Genomic DNA, 17449 nt, shown 5'->3' on the forward strand with positions numbered 1-17449 from the left:
ATAGGGTGTGTTTTATGCCTAACAAGAACCAATGGTGTGATTGTAATATCTTGCATATGGGATGGATGTAGATCATGGTCACAGTATGGTGTGAGCCGTAGTACAGTACGGGGGCACATGTCATTCCCATATGTTTGAACTATTAGTGAGATTATAAATTATGTGAATGGGTTAACACACCAATCAAGGTCACAGTACGGTGTAAGTCGTAGTACGGTAGGGGATGGTGGTGTTAAATTTCATTAATTGTGATTTGTAATATCTATTATTGTTTGAATGACTTGTTAGATTTTTCTTTATTTTCATAATAGTTCACATGTCATTTAAAAAAGAAAACTTTATTTCTTTTGTTTTCAAACTTGTGTAAATTGTGATTTCCGCCATTTACTAAGCTTCCCCAAAAGCTTACCCCTTACAATATTTCAGATGATGAGATTGAGATTCATGGAGAGGGAGATGAAGAGCTTATTGCATACCAATGGTCTAACAAAAATGAGGGTGGCTTTGACTTGGGTCAAGGCTATTTCTAGTTTCTTGATGATTCTATTTTCTTTAGCATTTTCTTTAAAGTCTTTTGTAAGGCTTATTTGACCTTTAATGTCATTTCATTTTAAACCTTCCTATGGGGGAAATGTCTTTTATTTTGTTATCTATTATTTAAGACTTCCGCTGCACATTTTTATGAATTAATTACATTTTTTTATTTATTTTATTTGCTTATTCCCATGGTATGTGGAAATCCATATCGGTTCATTCCCTAACATGAAATCGATTTTGGACCGCCAATGACCGAACTCCTAGATCGGATTTGGGGTCGTTACAGAATGGTATTAGAGCAGACCTTGATAGCGTGTAGGGCCACAACGGAGACGCTGTGCTGAAAGGGGGGGAAATTATGACACCCAAGAATACGGAAAGTACCAGACTCGCCTGGGAGATCGGTGAGGTGTCCCCACCAAGAATACGGGAAGTACTAGGGGATTTTGGGAGATCGGTGAGGGTGTGCAAACTTTAGTCCCATATCACCTAGGGAGAGATTACTGCGTTAGTTAATGACCTCTAGCCTCCTTAACATGGCATAACACGTTTTAAGGCCTTGAGGCCCATGGGCCAAAGAGGACAATATTGTGCAAGGTTAATGGGGCAGGGGCATTACAGGTTTGGTCATCCTATTTTCTGGATTTTGTTCTCCTTTTTTGGTCCTATTTTCTGGTTTCTGTTAAGACTAATTTGAGGGTTCAGATTTGAATTGGTTTGGGCCATTTAAATATTGGGAGTTTGTTTACCTAGTGTGAACCTACTTCTACATTAACAAGTGTCTGCTGCTGATCAATCTGTGCTGGTCGAATCTCCTTCAGTTAGGGGTTTGAATGGTCTTCAAATATTAGCCTTGATGGACTGATGGTTGAAGGGTAAGTTGTCTGGAAGTTGCCAGAAAATTGACTCAGAATAGGACTGTTGCAAGTCTTGAAAGCCACCCAGATAACAGAAACAGTAGCAGATCTTGAATGGCCCTTATCTCTTGGTCCAAGCTTTATCTTGGGTGCTTAGACAAGAAACCCCACAGGCCTGCCAAGGACTGACAAAGGGCTGGCTGATAGGGGAATTGGTTCTTGGCCTAATCTCTTTTATTTCCTTATTTCTTTTAAAGGTTGTTATTCAGTTTTAAATTTCAGTTACTGATATTGGTACAAGCTGCGACGTTCTGTTATCAGCCAGCATTTTTTGTAAGTAATGCTTTAATTGCTCAACGTTTCCCCTTTATGGGTGTTTCAGGGATCAGAGTCCAGGTCAAGAGTGTGAATTGAGAGTTGGAGCGAACATACAAAAGAGCAGTACTTCTTGGCTATAGGATCAGAATCTAATAATTCAGATTGCCCTGTTCGGTTTCTTTGGAGGCATGTAATCATCACAGTTGACAAGTTGAGTGTATCTGGTAGGTTACGTCATTCGTTAATTAATTCCGTGTTAGTATTAGTTAATAATATTGTTTCCGATCATCTTCTCAGCTTGGTATCCTTTTATTGCATCATATTCATTGCCATATTAGAAAAAAAAATTGTTAACTTCAGAGTTCTTTCTGGTAGGGGAATTGGAGTTACGAGAACAACCATTTATTCTTCCTCAGACTGGATTAGAATACTCCTCTACATGTCCATAAATCCTTATGGGGTAATGGTAAGATGGGAATTTCATCATGTTTCAATATTGAAAAAATTTTGTAATCAAGAAGTTTGGTTCTTTAATGGTCTTTGGAGAGAACAAGAATAAAATGTTAAAAAAGGGCATACCCGATACACAAGGCTCCCGCATGTGCGAGATCCCGCCGGGGGGGGGGAAGGCGAGAACTACGCAGCCTTACCCCGAGAATTTCGAGAGGCTGTTTCGACCGCTTGTCCACCCGGTTGCAACATGTGTACCTTACTGTTGGACCAAGTGCGCCCCTCAAACAAGAATGAATTGTTGATGTTCATAATTTTGAATCCTCTGAATTTGACACTGAAGCCAGAGAATTCACCATCTGAAAAGCTGCTTCATCAGCTCTATAATTTTTTCAAAATTGAGGCCAAGGGCTAGTGGTTGCGAGCTCTCCAGGGTATATCAATGGCAGGTAAATTCAAAGATTTATTGTATTCTGATGATCACATGATTTCATTAGTGGTGGACTAACAAGCAATTGTTGATATTGTATACAGCCTCATAGGTGACAATGGATTTGATCCTCTTGGATTTGCAGAGGACACTGAGAACGTGAAATGGTTTGTGCAGACAGAGCTCTTTAGCGGTCTTTGGGCCATGTTGGATGTAGCAGGGATGCTGCTGCCAGAAGTTTTCACATAGATCCGTATCATCTATGTACCAAAATGGTATGTTGCAGGGGAAACAGAAGAATTTTCTCCCTTGTCCACCCTCTTTGTGATTGAGTTATCCTTGTTCCATTACGTGGAGATCAGAAGATGGCAAGATATTATGAACCCAGGAAGTGTCAACCAATATCCCATCGTCAGGAACTACAGCTTGCCTCCCAATAAGGTTGGATACCCAGGTGGGATCTTCAACCCCATTAATTTTGCATCAACTCTAGAGGCCAAGGAGAAGACCTTACCGATGGTAACATTCTGATTACAACCCATTTACCTGAACCCTAACGGTTCAAAAATTCATGAAACTATGCTAATCTATTTGTGGTTTTTTTGCAGGGAGGTTTGCGTTGCTGGCTTCCTTGGGTTCTTAATGTAGAACTAGGATTGACACAGCAATCAAGCCCCAGTATTGCAGGATTCCATCAAAGAACATCCACAAACAAGGTAGGATATGGCACAAACAGAATCAGACAAAAGAGAATAAATCAGATCTGTAGACAAGCTATCGAATTCCAGAAAACTAGGGTTTCAGTGATCAGAGCTTAGATCAGATATAAAGGGCTAATCAGATACTGAAGTAGGACTATAATTGGTCATAAATCATGAGCAAAGACCATGGAAAACATAAGAAACCAGAATGCTTCTCTCAATCCCTTTATAGACTGAACATTCCACTAAAAGGCAAAATTTGAGAGATTTTTAGTAACACAGCAAACACAGGTCAGAATGGCCTGGGTCTTAGGTCAAGTTCCTCCCTTGATATATATATATATATATATATATTTTTTTTTGGGGGGGGGGGGTGGGGGTGGGGGTGGTTGGGAACCTTGGATCCAATTTGCAGCCAATTCTGATAGCTCAGTTGGGCTGTAGAGATATAGGTCTGAAAACCAAAAACTAAGAACTTCTCGGCAGAACTTAAGATAGGAATGATTCAAATACCTGTAGCAGATTATGTAGAGTATTAGCACCTTGAGTGGCTAACAAAATAAAAAGATAACAACGGAGAGAGATCCTCTTGGGCTTCCCACCGCAAGGAGTCACTGGATCAGACACCAGCCCTTCACTGTGACCAGACACACAGCAACATCTCAGCAGAGAAGAAGCAGCAGCAGCAAAGTGTGTGTAAAAATCGTGGAGCCTTTGGGGGGGTCTCCATGCTTTATTTATAGTAATAATAGTGTGTTTGGGGGGGGGGAATTACATCCTAACAAATTGGAAAGTTTCAGAAAAGGAAACTTCCAATTGATGGGTCTAATACATAAGTCTAAATTTGAAAATAGAAATAACTGAAAAGGAAAGTAATGTGAACTTGTGTCCTAAGAATTAAACAAAGACATGACTTAAATTGAACCAAGCTAAACCCAAAACTGGTTCAAATAATGAACCAAACCAAGCAACTAAAATAACCCAAACAAAATAATCCCCATACAAAATTGTGGGCTTCTGTGAAGCCCCTAACCAGCCTACTCGATAGCTTCTTCTCCCTATTTGAGTAAGTCTTCAATGCTGCATCAGTTTTGTTGTAAACATAAAGTGACCGGAAAAAATGACCCTTTGATAACCTCCTACAGAACCTCTCTGACCCATAGCACAACACAACTGTCTAAACACCTGGGGGCAACTAAATCAAATTAGAGAGGAATTAGTGATTGTGCTACATCTGTAATCATTAGCGAATAGATTTAGAGTTCGATGATATTCAATGTAGAAACAAAATACCTTCAATGCATGTGGGAACTAAGAATGTATTATTAAAAGAGAGAGAGAGAGAGAGGAAGGGGAGAAGAATGGGGAATAAATGAAGGGTCTCTTGGACATTTCACAAATGAGGGTATTTTGGGGATTATAAAAATATATAACCTGACTTAACAGCGATTTCTAACTGTTGGGGTCGTTAGATAGAATCTTTTTCTTGTAAGGGAGGTGGGTGATATTTTCGGAAAGGTGGGGGGTCAAGTTGATATTTCGCCATAGTTCAGGGGAGGGGAGTGATGTTTTCTCTTAATTCAATTCTATCCATATTCAAATATCTGCTACCAGACTAGGTTTAACACTTGGAACAGAAAGATCAAAATACACAAATAATCAAAAGAAAAGTAAAAGAAAGAAAACACTAGAAAAGTAAAAGAAAGAAACACTTATCTGAATCCCTGTTATTACTATGAATCAAATTCACAGCTCATGTTGTAAGTAAAATTGTAAAGAAAACAGAGATAAAAAAATTCATTGAAAATCCTGTTACATATGAGTAACCATACAGATGATTCAATACTTGGTCCTTTGTCTTATATATATGCGTCCCACATTATATCTGGAGCCTCGAGTATACAATTTTTACAAGAGGCTCATTTAATTTAAGGTTTGCCCATCCTTAGAACTCAAATTTGTTCAAATCGGGAACACCATAAAATCTTCTAGCCCAAAGAGTAGCCAAGTTGGATCATCTGACCTCTAAACCCATTGTATCTCTTTAGGCAATCCAAATTTACTTGGGCTTTAGTCTTCTGAAAGAAATTTCTCTCAAATGGTTAAGATCACAAAATTAAATTGTTTTTTTTTTTCAAGTCCAAGAGGACTTTAACAGACACTCCACTACCTGTTGGGAATTGGACTGAAAAATAGATACACCATGGCTAACTGATTTTTAGTTTTAAATGGATTAATTAGTTAAGCTTGAAACACAAAGTGCATATTTGAGGAGTAGCAACCTGAAACAAAGTGACTTGATTTCAAGGAAAATCAATTCTGTGCTTACCTTTTTGTACTTAGAATGCTCATTGGTTCTCAGCTAATAAATATCTATGTGCTGTTATAAATTTATCTAACCACCTAAAATGTGAGGCTTCCGGACCTTCACGTGGCCCTCAATACAAATATGCGATATTAGTAAGTGCTAGATCACTCAGTAGTTGACCTCAAGCCTGAGACCTTTTCCAATTATTGTTTGTCCTAAAGACAAAAAGTACAAAACATGTCTGCTTAATTAAGTTACGTATGTAAGCACTGCCACCATGCGATGGTTGTCTTCTATGCACACGAAACTTGTTTATTTACCACATACACGTGTTCACCACCACCACATATGGTTGTATGCAGTTTCATTTTGCGGTTGATGCTAGTCCTTGTCAAATTTTCTTGCGGATTATCTTGAGAGAATTGTACTTCCTTAATTGACATTATAGAACCAATGCATCCATTAAACAAGTGGAGAGTGACAAAAGAATCTCCCATATTATTCACGAATGAACATTTTTAACAGAAATAGGTTTTTACAAGTGAAATTCTGAGAGTAATGGATCCAGAGTCCAGGTCTTCTGTATGCCTAGTTTTTAAGTCATACCAAACACTGAAAATCAAATTAATTTTTCCTGCCTGTTTCAGGAATGCATGCAAGCAGCTGGAGAATAAGGGAAGAACTTACTTTCACTGAAACCATCTTCCCAAAGAAACATTTATGGTGAACAAAAATATCCAGCAATATTGCTCAAAGTGGGAACTATCTGTCTGGATAAACCTGAATGCACGTGTAAGTGAAAAAATCAGATCTATGTTATGGAGGACTTGAAGTCTTCGATTCATTTTATACCTACCATGCAAATTAGTTGGTTCTTAATCCAGTAATATAGTAAAATTAGCATATTTCATGGTTGCTCTATTAATAGCTTCTGTGTTATTTTGCAATCAGGCCAGACTTTTTGGTATCTCCATGTTTATTGTAATATAGTCTAATATTGGAATTATTCTTTTGATGATATTTGTAATACCATCTTTAATATGGGTTACGTTGAGAATTTTGTATTAAATGATGGTTTGTGTTTTCTAGACTCTCTAGATCATTCACTTCTGATACAGAATAAGGGAAAGGCACGCTTCTTGTAAATATTTCCGCTCCTGACTTTGTTCAACTGAAAAAACTACCGTTCAACTTGAAGGGAAACAAAAAGTAAGGTACTTATACAAAATTAAGCCTCTTCCCAACTAAATTTTGGTTGACCACATGGTTTGTTTTGAAATTGAATTCAATTTAAGGTACTTTAACTCCTCTGAACTGTATCACGGAAACAAAGCAGATTGTTTAATTATTAAAAAAAAAATAAAACTCTGCTTATTAAACTGATAAAGCTTGCTGACATTCATGGCAAATCCAGATTGAACCAATTCAAGGCCAAGTTAATGCCTTTCTAGTGCTGTTTTTTCCTTTTTCAGGTTGTTCCCTGTGTTAAGAGTGTCTTGAAGTGTGATACCGTGTGTAAGTGATTGCCTTAAGCCAAGATCTTTCTAGTCGCCAGCATGATCAGTCCTATGCAATGAAAACAAAGGATTCAACATTTGAATCCATGATACCATCTGCATTTAAGGGTTTCTTATTTTTTTTTTTCTTTGACAAGCATAAGTGCCGACATGACTTTGTAGTTTCTAATATTCTCTCTCTCTCTCTCTCTATATATATATATGCTGTGTATACATGGATGTGGATAGTCAGGAAACTCATTCACAATTGAATTATAGATTAATAGTTAAAATCAATTCTGATTTTGGATATGTTGTAGTTGGATTCACTCTTTTTTTTTCTCTTTTCCTTTGTGGGGGGGGGGGGGGATAGAATGTCAAAAAATGTTGGTGTATTGCGGAATGTTGGGTGGTTAAGAAGCGTCATATGGGTAAACTAAGTGCAGTGGAGATGAGGATGTTGAGCTGGATATGTGGCAAAACTAGGAAGGACAAAGTAAGGAATGACCACATTAGAGCTGAGTTGGGTGTAGCTCTGATACATGGTAGGTTATGAGAAAGTTGTTTGAAGTGGCATGACTATGTTGAGTGGAGGCATGATCTAGTTCGAAGGAGTGATTTGATTCAGATTGAAAGATCTAATAGAGCCAGGGACAAGCCTAAAATAATTCTAGGAGAGGTGTTGAGAAAAGACATGCTTAGCCTAGGCCTTCTACTGCGTATGACTTCGATTAGAGCTGATTGGAGGGTAAGGATTCATGTAGCTAACCCCATTTAGTGGGGACAAGGCTTTGTTGTTGTTGTTGTTTGTGTATTGCTTTGCTATTTTCCACCCTGGGTCTGGTATAAGCATGTAAGATTAACCAAGAAAAACCTTCTCTTTCAAAAAAGATTCAACTTTGTCGCTGTGGTTGTGAATAATTTGTGGGACATCTTTGAAGTTAATGCACAACATTTTCCGTCCTCCCATTGTCATTTGTTACCAATTTTATTTGTTTCATATGCTGATATTGAACAACACACAAGAGAGAGAAGGGGGTGGGGTGCATGGGTGCAGGATAATGCAAATACCTAAACGTTTCAATTGTGCATGCTTTTATGATTGTGAAAATGTTTACTGGGCTGTTTCATCAACAATGGGTTGTATCCTGTGGAAGGAAAACACATCTTTCTGCAGTGGTCTGATGTTTTGTTGGGAAAATGGGAAGAGATTTTGGTATATGCCTGTATGGTACTTATGGAACTTTCTGATCTCTATGTGCTGAAGGAATAGAAGGGTTTTTAATGGGAGAATTATTTCAATCAGATCATTCCATTTGCAAAAGTGGTGAAGGAGTTCAAGACTACTACTCCAGATGTACTGGAAAATGATTTCACTTCTATTACTGAGCCTGGACTCAGGTTTCCTCATTTAAAGGAAAAACATGTGAAAATGATTTCACTTCTATTACTTCAGTTTCTATATGATTCTATTTTCTTCAGTGTAGAAGGAGAAAGTTTTCCTTCTCCTATGGATCTTTTTAATTTTTTTTTTTGGCAAGTCTTCACCTATGAATCTACTGTCATAATCTCCTCTCCCCCTATATGTGGAAGGTCCGAATTACCTTTTACTGTTCCCAGAGTCTATCCAAGAGTAGTGATAGTGAAGGGATTCCTCCTCCGTGGATGAAATAAAACTTAGTCCAATATAAAATGCCTAGAACTAAAGGGGATGGAAAGATTTTATACACCGCCGAACATGCATTTTTGGGGGTAAAATAAGAAGAAAAAAGGCAAAAGGGAGGTTATTATTGATAATTCATCAAATAGGTTGGGGAACGAACGTATTGTAGACAATATGATAGAGAGGAGGATGATATTTAGAATAACGGTTTTTAAAGAAGTGGAATAGAATCTGTATCAGTGACTCCATCCCAAGCAAACCTCCCTCTCTCCTTTACGCTGTGCTTTTATTTCATTCCCACGATCTGGTGCTTCAGACAATGGTGTTAGTTACCTGATCGGTGGATCAATTTTTTAATTTTTACAATTTTGCTCCTAGAAACCAAGTCTTAAGTCATGCGATGGGAAATTGATACTGTCATGGAAGAACTCAACCCTATAAATCAGCTTACAAGGTGTGAGGGGATCCAAGACCATATCAAGCCACATCAATTCCCATAGGAAACAGATGTGGGATCAGCCTCCATATGCTGATATGGATTGTAACAAAAATGCTAAGAACAAGAGTCATGTATTTTTGGAATGGTCAAGAGCATGGGATCCTATCTTTTGGAGTTTGCTGATCTTGGGCTGACAGGAATAGAAGGTTATTCGATGGGGGAAAGGGTTCAATTACAAGCTTATTTCAAACAAGATCATCCCTTCGGAAAAAGTGAGGAAGGAATTCAATACTATTACTCTAGATGTTATGGAAAATGATTTCAGTTCTACTATTGAGTCTGGATTCAGATGGTTTACTCATTTTAACTTAAAAAAAGGGAAATGTATCCTCTCTTTCAAGTTAACGAAATTTACTTCAGTTTCTGTATGATTCTATTAGTTTTAATATAAAAGTTGGAAGCATTTCTTCACCTACAAATCTACAGGTAAAATTTTCTTTCCCCTCATATATTGAATATCCGAACTATTTTTCACTGTTCCTAAAGTCCTTCCTCTTTCTTCATGGTGAAAGAAAACTCGATCCAACATAAAATGCATAGAAGTAAAATAGGGGAGAGGTTTTATACGTCATTTAAACATGCACTTTTAGGGGTAAAATAAGAAGAGAAAGCAAAGGGAGGGTCTCATAGACGATTCGTCAAATTGGCACTTTACTATACTTTTACCCGCTTGGTGAAGTAGTCTAATATGTATCCATGAGCATTAGAGCCTTAGAGGTTTTGGGGAAAACTTTTTTAGTTACATATATACCCCAAGTTGCAAATGGTTATGGAAATCTTAGAGCATGCAACTCTGTCAGTGATGCATGCGTCAAATTAGCACATATTTGGCATTTATGGCACTTTTGATGTAACGGATACAAATCACCTCCACAACCTTCCAGTCGTAAATGAGTTGGTGAATCTTTTTAACCAACATTTTAGCATTCACATGAGGATCGCATGTTTCGATCAGTGAATCTTTTTAGCCAACATTTTAGTATTCATATGAGGATCACATGTTTTGATAGATCGGATCGATGACGCTTTTGACAAGCTTTTCAGTGACGATTGTATGGCACTTGTACAACATTCTCTTATGTGAAATCTAATGCTCCAGACCACAGTGTCAGTTATCTAATCACGGACCAGAAAACTTTTCCCTCTCAGACTTTGGGCACAAGTCTTCTTGTAAAACTTTCTCCTAAAACATTTTAAAAAGTTACAATCATTTTGCTTCCTTGAAACAAAGTCTTGGAATTCATGCCTAGGAAAATGCTAAGAACAAGTCATGTGTTCTTAGAAAGGTCTGGACCATGGAATCCTATGTTATAGTGGGACCCACCAATTTAAAGAGATGTAGGGCCTACTGCAATATGTAAGATCTCTATCAAGTCTCGACCATTTTGTGAGAAAACGAGTGTTCCTATTTTGAGCAGATCTGGTTATAGTTATACCAACCAAGAAAAGTTTAGAAAAAGTGATCTTGAAAACTATCTTAAATTGTAAGAAAGGCAATTCACCTGGTGGAATTGTCTTAATCAAGGGTTGTCACTTCTTGCCTTTTTTAGTAAATGCTCTTCCAACAGTTTTGATGGTCCATACTGGTCCCACCTTTGGTTGCTGCTACCTGCAACAATTGAAGATGCCTCCAGCATTCCACCAAGGCCAAGACCTAGACCTACTACCCCTTACCTCATAAGGAGCAGCTATCAAACCTCTCTATAGGGGTTGATATTAATTTCTTCATTAAATCAAGGACCACATTTTTCTTCAGCCATAGGATTTGACCCTTTCATTGAGTCCAAGAAAGATATATTGGATCTTCGTTAATACGGAGCGGGAGTAGGATTTTAATAGCCAAAATCAGGTTTAGTCGATCGATTGAAATTCGCTGAAATCAGTAAGGCAGAAACCATGGAAAAGCTGAATTAAAGAGTTTGGGAAAATGACTTCGTTCACTTTTGATTTTACCTAAAATATCTTGCCCCGAAATGAATCAAACTATTTACAATGAACCCGAATTGTTTGATACCCTTGCCTAGGATTCCTATCATAATGTGATTCTTGGTAGATGAAGAGATTCCCTTTTTATTGTGTGTGATGGGAAACTTTCTGTCTTTAAATCAATGAAAGTCTTGTTTGACCCAAAAGAGCCATAATGATAGAAAACCATATGAAAGACCAATGAGGAAGAGATACCAAGACTACAAGAGGATGACAAAGGATGCTTGGCAGTAGACACATTTTGCTTGCCTATTTTTATAGGCCTTGTGAAAAGGGGCACCACTGTAGAAGGAATGAACTGTCCTGTGTTTTGATAACCATATTTTCATTGTATCTTGATTTTCTTGGTCCTTAACCTAACAAACTCAACAAATTAAAGTGCGATTTAAAATATTTTAGAAGAAAGAATGCTACTTAGTCGCATGGCCATTGCGTTAGTGGGAGCACAGACATCCAACCAAGAGGCAATAACATTTTTTCACGGTGCCCTATGTCTTTGTATAGAGAACGCAAAATGGGTAGTAGCATTCTTTTCCTCAAATATTTTTCGGGTGCTCTAGTTATTTTTTAGGATGAATAAAATGATATAGATGCAGTGCAAAGATAACACTAAGGTTTCATATTGGGATCTAGATTGGTCTCATTAGATTCTAATCTTTTTTTTGCTAACGAAGAGTGTTTAGACCTTTGGCTTAACTAGTTCCATAGACCCATACTGATCCCACAATGGCATGGATCAAGTCTTACCAGGGTTGAATGAGAATCATTCAATTTTCACCGAAAGTAGTTAAAAACTTTTAAAACTCTTGTGTAAATGACCCTAATAAAATAAGAGGAGTTGTACTCAGACCCACACAGTTCCAAGTTTGATATGCTTTCTCCCGTGCTCCCAATTAGCCCCCCATGTAACCTTTAGGGCCCATTTGTTTAGGGAGTTTTTGATGGGGTGGGTTTTAAGAAGTGAGAGAGTTGTACTTATTTTCCTAAAAGCATGGTAAAGTCATGTGTTGATGTGGTTTTCATCCCATCCCCTTCCAAAGTCCTATCAAATTGGTGAGACTTTGTGGGGTGAAAAGTCATTGCAATTGATGACTCTCTTTCTTCATTCCTCTATTATCTCTTTCACATTTATATGTTAACAAAACAAGGTTGAGGTGGAAAAGTCCAACATTTTTTCAACTTTGCTTTTCCTGCTTTTAACCTCACCATCATGTGAGACCCAGTAATCAGACGTTCCTGCCCCCAAACTCCTCTCTAAACAGACGGGACCTTAGAAACCCTCTCTCATTTTCATTTAAAATTAAAATAATTTCAATTTCCTTGCAATCAAACACAGGCTTATTGTTTTTACAGTCACGTGCGCAACGAACCCAAAAGTTGGTTCCAAATTTTCACGTTTTTACCTCGGCTGTTGATAAGAATGAAGGAAACAATTTTCATGCCAGAAGCTCCTCGAAGATTGTAAAGGCCCATATATCAGCGGTGGGAGTCCAGTACACAGTATTATGGCTTTGACTTTCTGTTATTGGTTGGCTCCTCTGCCTCCTCAAACGGTATGCGTCTTTTAATAAATACTGTTAAAGAAATAACTGCACGACCCCTCGTTTTCTCCAACTCCAAGGTTGCGTCACTTTTTGTACGCAAGAGGAGAGAGAACCAACCCCCCCCCCCCCCCAAAAAAAAAGAAAAAAAAGAAAGACCAAATTACTTAAAGTTATTGTCTAATTTACTTGTATATTATTATTGTTAAACCCATCTCCGATCTCAAACTAATTTGGTTGATGTAATCATTGATTTAAGTCGAAAAGCTTTCCTTCACTAATAGAGTAGGGTTCAACTATAATCTTAACAAATACTAGTATAGCCTAGTAGTTGCAATTTTGGCTTGAAGAGTCGACGCTCAAGGGAGGAGGTTGTAAGATCGAATATTATTGTATGTATATGTGAGTGGATGAGTGTATATAGGAGTAGGTGGCCATTTGCCCTATTAGCACCCAGTAAGCTGGCCATTGGCTAGTGGCACTTAATAAGATAGTAGAGAAAAAAAAAAAAAATATCATCCTAAGTACTCTACTCTTTGTACAAAATCGATAATGCCTTTTATATGCGTATGAAAAAAATTTGATTCTTCATTTAATACTAATAAAATCCTAATTTAATAATAAAATGTTTTTTTTTAATTGAAAAAAAATGAAGAGAGAAAAACACACGATTACTATTATTTGTCTTATTATTATTATTATTTTTCCTCCTATCAATTTTTTGAAATTTCAAACATAATCTATAAGTACAGTTTTAAGGATTAGTGGAGCTTAAATTAAAAAGATAAATTGAGTCAATCTAACTATTATGATGACCAAATCAACATCGGAGTTACTAGGCAGGTCTAAACAATAGTGGCTTTAAATCAACTTGATAATATGACCATCAACAAATGTCTATTGTGGTATAAGTCATAAAAAGTTAAATATGATCAAGGGGCAAAATCAAGCATTACGTCTCAGTTTTTCCTCTTGTATGAACTGAGATTATAATATAATTAGTTGGGATAAGGTTGTGTTGAGTTGAATTGTATATGATCTAAGAATATACTATACTTATTTCTAATCAGATCATTGGCCTCAAGAAATTGGACAAATGTTCAGTGGTTAGTCAATTATCATCAACAACGGAAGAAGTTGACTTTTGTGCCCCTTTCGTTGGATTAAAGAAATCATGTATCTTTGCTGTCAAAGTTAAGTAGATTAATAGCCAAATTAGGAGAATCAATTTAGATTTGGTAGTTATTAAGATTTTTTTCTTTTATACAAAAGGGGTTCAAGGGGGGCAGACAAGAGACTCAAACTTATGACCTCTTGAGAGCATGACTCTACCACTCAAGGCTCCAAACATGTCCTATTTTTTTTTTCTCCCTTCTTGTGTCTTCCTTCCTCACACAATTGGGTGATGTTTGGCCATGAAGAGTATGCATCTAGTGTGTAAAGGGTGTTTATGTTGTCAGATTTTTTTCCCCTCTGAATGTCAACAAAAGTATATTTAAATATATATATATATATATACATACATAATATGTAGGGTCTTCTTCACCCGTGGTCTTCTCATCTCATACTAACCTTTTAAATGCTCTCTTTTTGGTTATTGAACCCGCCAACCCTTTCATTCTCCCAAGGGTCACATTTCATTTCCTTCATTTATACTTTTTTTTTTTTTTCCATAGGATACATCATCAACATTACATGCATTTAACTTAGTCTTTAATAATATCAAAAGAAAAAAAAAATTGTTAGTCCTTAAATCTTGTCCCCTTAAAGATAGTTCCATCAAACAAACATTCTTTTATTCTCATATTTTTAAGGTATTAGAAGAAGGTTTTCGTTAAGCAGTTGCACCATATGAAGCTGACCCACATAGTTTATACCAAAATTATTTGATCTTTTTATGTTCATTTATAGGAATCAAGTGGACACTTTAGATCACTTTTTTTTTTTTGTGTGGTGTAGAGACACTTTAGATCACTTGTATTGTTTAAGCATAAATAAATAATTCCATGACTCTAGCAATTAAAGATTCCTTGGTTTATTAATTATATTTAAAGTACACAATTCATCATTGATGGGGCACCTACAGAATATTCAAACCCTATTAGATGTTCTTCTTATACCGAACTTATTGTAAAGTAACCTAGCAAATTGCCTTTCATAATCTACTATTTCTGTTAAATTAAAAAAAAAAAACCCTACTATTTCTGTTATTAAATTTTCTTTCTTTATTACTTGTCCTTGTCCTTTATGACTTATAATAAAATTCTAATAACATAACAACCCATGTGTGATTCGATTAAGCTTGAAAGTGTAATTTCCCATCTACCACTTTTTACTTTTTTCCATTATTTATTGTGGTTATATAAAAATAAAATATAAGAAAATATTATTAAAACTCTTTCTATGTTACTATCTTCCTTGTCCTTTATGACTCTTTTGAGCTTAATGATTTTAATAAAACTCTTATAGTAACATAATAAATCATGTGTGATTCACCTTCTATTAGTCCACTTATCTTGGTCTCCATTGTCTACTGTGGATAAACATAAAATATAAGAACAAAAAATGGACAAAACTGTTATTTCTCTTCTTTCCATTCCCTTTATATTTAAGTTTTCAATGAAAGATATGTCACAGTCTCACAGAATCGTTTGTTGCACACGGCTCAGAAGCCATTTTCAAGTCTTGGTTTGGAAGACACCGAACCTAGTTTCTAATATTTTTTTACTAGGTTTGGAATTGAGCACCATTAATGGTTTCAAAAATTTACCATATTAAGCTGAAGCAAGCAAGTACGTAGGCTTATTAAATATGCTACACATCAGGGTTCGTTACAAAGAGGGTGTTGGGTAGGTATCTTCTTCTTTTACTTTATGGGTTGTTGTGATGCTAGTCACATCATCAAACTTGGGATTCATAAAAGATACATTCATGGTAGGTAGTTCTGGGATCTTTCAGCTCTGTAGCTACCACAGGAGAAAGGGTGTACCTACCACACCAAGGAAAGAAAGATCTCACAAAACGATATTCCTGGTAATTTAAGTGTTTGTGTGTGGTTGATGAGGGTTTTGAAATTCAATGCATGCTTTCTCACCTAACCCACATTTCTAGATGCCATGAAGGTTTTTTTTTCTTTCTAATGTGAGAAATGATCTTGGGTTTTTGGCTTGGAAATTAAACTCACAAGGGTTGTTATGTCACTGTATGCTTATGGGTGTGGATCACCGACCTGTTTGTTTATATTCATAAATGCCTCTCTAAGCACTCTTATTGGTATCATGAAGAGGTTTGTAGGAATCAAACCTATAATGATGCAGAAAAAAAAAAATATAAATTACTAACAAACAATCACACAACGTAAGGATTAATGTGATTCAACAAGATTATCTACATCCATAGTGAGATGAGATCTGTTTCACTATCAATGGAGAATAGGATTATAACCACGCATCGTCACGTCTTTTTCATATTATTGAGAATGAACTATCATTACAAATTTATAGCAAAACCTACATCGACACACATTATTGAAATACCCATGTAGCCCAAAAAATCTTTCTTAGGGGCTTTTGCCCTAGAACCCCCCACCATGGACCCCTGATTCATTGATGCCCATATAACACACATGGTGGCTTCAAAGCCTCGTGCCCTAGTGCCCTACGGATTTTTAACAACCCTTTGAAATTAGTCCATAATCCTGTGCAACAGAATTCAATACAAGACTTTTTAACCTTAAACAAGGCATCTATGAAAGTAAAAGTACATGTATCATCACAAAACCATATGTGAAGCTTTCATGTAAGGGTAGGAGATCCGACTTCTATGTTTATGGCTAAAGTCTTCTATTCATTAGGATTGAAAAGGCTATTATCTCACTGTGTTTATGGCTGATGTCTTCTGTTCATTAGGATTGAAAAGGCTATTATCTCACTGTGTTTATGGCTGATGTCCTCTAGTCATTAGGATTGAAAAGACTGTTATCTCACTATATGCCTATCACTTATGGCTAAAGTCTTCAATTCATTAGGATTGAAAAGACTATCATATCACTATATGTTTATAGTAATAAAGTCCTCTATTCATTAGGATTGAAAAGATTGTTATCTCACTTTTATGTCTATGGCTAAAGTCTTCTATACTTATTAAGATTGAAGATTGTTTCTTATTGTTTGTCACTTTGTCTGTAAAAACCAATGTCAAACTCTATCTAGCTAAACTTGTCTGAAGCAATAACTGACGTCAACTTAATGATTTTAAAAGAGAAAATTAAGATGTTAGATACACAAATACTCAATGTTGAGATTCAAAACAAGATACTCTAAAAGACACAGAGAACCAAGTCTAGGGGCAATGGATTTGCATATTTATTTCTACTAGACTTCATAATCACCTTCTATTATGTCACTAACCATTGACTTCTGATTTAATTTTTCAGGCGTCATTGCATCACCATCTTTTTTTTAGGGCAATAAAATAAAATAAAATAAAATAAAATAAAATAAAATATTTACTAGCATAAATTACTCAATTATGCTTTAGTGCTTCCGTATGAGTATTTTGATACTAACATTTTTGAGTATGAGTATTTTGGTACTGATACATTTTTGACATGGTCTTCTGTTCATGTTTCAACTTTTCTTGAAAAGGACAATTATAATATCTG

General features: G+C 36.3%; 1 long non-coding RNA gene across 3 annotated transcripts; it reads left to right on the plus strand.

The window, feature by feature from the left end:
* The first annotated feature begins 1027 nt into the window (after positions 1 to 1027).
* LOC122062880 lies at positions 1028 to 8523 on the plus strand. Of its 3 annotated transcripts, none has more exons than XR_006135123.1 (6): positions 1028 to 1936; positions 2088 to 2611; positions 2697 to 3111; positions 3201 to 3308; positions 6249 to 6393; positions 8365 to 8523. It is a non-coding gene; the product is annotated as an uncharacterized LOC122062880 (long non-coding RNA). The 3 variants fall into 3 exon arrangements; XR_006135124.1 differs by lacking the exon at positions 8365 to 8523 and having other exon boundaries at positions 2088 to 2178; positions 2506 to 2611; positions 6249 to 6655; XR_006135122.1 differs by lacking the exon at positions 8365 to 8523 and having other exon boundaries at positions 6249 to 6655.
* Positions 8524 to 17449: the final 8926 nt, after the last annotated feature.

Source organism: Macadamia integrifolia, unplaced genomic scaffold (genome assembly GCF_013358625.1).
Source record: "Macadamia integrifolia cultivar HAES 741 unplaced genomic scaffold, SCU_Mint_v3 scaffold1132, whole genome shotgun sequence".
Lineage (NCBI taxonomy): Eukaryota > Viridiplantae > Streptophyta > Magnoliopsida > Proteales > Proteaceae > Macadamia > Macadamia integrifolia.